Below are 1,872 nucleotides of genomic sequence, written 5' to 3'. Positions count from 1 at the left end.
TTTGTTCTGCTCCTAAACCAGATCTGAGCTCATTTGGAGAGCGTCTTTCCACCTTGGGTTTAACTGCACCTTCTTCCCACCTTGCTCTGCAGGATTTTGGGGTGGATATCTGGGATGTCTTAAGCCACTGGATAAAGTTTGGATCCCCTTAAGGGAGCAGCAAATAGCCCCGAGCCTTTGAGGCCAGGAATTCATACTTCCTTCACTGGGTTCTCTGAAAATGGCCATGTTTGTCCCCCCCTCCCAAGCCTCAGAAGGAAAGGGAACCTGTTGGGGAAGCAGCAGGTTGGCCTCGACGCTGCTCAAGCTCACTGGGTTTGGTTCAGGCGCTGTACCTGAGGCCTGCCTGCTTCTGCTTCTGATCGTTCTCAAACACCTCCAGAACTACCAGTGCAGAGTTTGCTGAAGCAGTTTGCTTCCAGTTTCCATAACTTGGCAGCAATGGACAGTTGTGTTTTCGGAGGGAGGGCTAGGTTTCTCTGTGTGTTTGTTCTGTATGTTCTCTGTATGTTTGTCTTACGCTCGTTCTTGGTTTGGGACTTTTTCTGCTATTGTCTGTTAGAATTTGGTTTATGGCCCGTGTGACACAGGGGCTGATGCTGAAATCCTCCCATGTCTTTTGGAAATGCAAGAGAAGCAATTCCCAGCGCGTGTGGCAGGAAATCTGCATGTTCCTATGAATAAAAATGAAGATGAAAGCAGGGTGTGTGGGAAGACCTGGTTGTGACAGAACCTTTCCCAGCTGCTGTCTTGGTTGGAGAGCAATCACAAAAAGAGGATTTTTTTACCAAGCTGGTTTAGATCCTTGTAAGTGGGTTTTGGCAGGAGGCAGGACGTGGCCAGTGCCAGCTGCCTTGCTGAGTTATGTGTATGCTCTGTACCGCTGTAAAACTAATGATGAGGCCATGATGAAGAAATAAACCTCAGTAGGAGAGAACAGTCAGCAAACCCCCAAAGCTCACTGTGTACAAAGAGTCCCGTCCCCCGGACGGGTTTGCTTTGCTTTAATGATGGGAGGGGAAAAGCATTGGATCCAGACAGCAGGCTTAGTGCAGACCTGGCCTCTGGAATTAGATAGCACTCTTGCCTATCACCTGGGAAAGGAGCAGCTGAGTGTACCGCTTCAAGCCAGGCAGCTCTGTGCAGTGTGTGTGTCAAGGAAAGCTTTGGGAAAGATAAGATTCTCATGTTGTACTTTGACAAGGAGTCGCAGTGACCGAGGAGGCTCCATGTTCCCCTCGCAGCCAGCACAGCAGTTTTCCATGGCGTTGCTGCAGCACTGCCCTGCCTCTTTTTATTGCCCTTTGCCACATCACCACCTCCTGTAGCCAGGGGTGCTGGGGATGTGCCAGTCCTGCAGCCCAGAGTTGAAGGAACAGCTTCCAAAGGGACAGTTTTCTGAGTCTCTTCAAGTCAGCTGCAGCTCCAGATGGGAAGGAAAAGTCCAAGCTGATGACAGATATCCTGTGCTGCTTCTGTTTGAAGGCAGTAAATGAGTAAGGAAAACATTATGGCTGTATGTGGTATGCAGCAAGGCTTTAAGTTTGAGTTTACCTACCTTCCAGCCCTCCACATCTCCCTTATTTGCCCAGAGGTTTGCAAACACAGCCATGGGAGGGTTGCAGGGGTAGCTGGCCGGCAGCCTGGACTGTACTAGCAAGGAATTCACTGGCAGGAGCTGCACCCCACATAGCTGCTGCAGGTGCTGTCCTCTCCCTGGGTCCAGAGCCTGGCTTCCTGCACACAGGAATGCTGCCCCTTCAGCCTGTGATGCACAGGGAGATGTGTGGGTATCACTATGAGATCAGAAGTCTCCCTATATCCTGTTTGTTGCTCTGCCAGTGATGGCAGGCAGGATTCCTTGGATTTCAG

The sequence above is a fragment of the Pezoporus flaviventris genome, unplaced genomic scaffold (genome assembly GCF_033815535.1).
Source record: "Pezoporus flaviventris isolate CSIRO_AGI_PZ_B2104156 unplaced genomic scaffold, CSIRO_AGI_Pfla_v1 ptg000005l, whole genome shotgun sequence".
Taxonomy (NCBI): Eukaryota; Metazoa; Chordata; class Aves; order Psittaciformes; family Psittacidae; genus Pezoporus; species Pezoporus flaviventris.
This window is presented reverse-complemented; position numbering follows the sequence as displayed.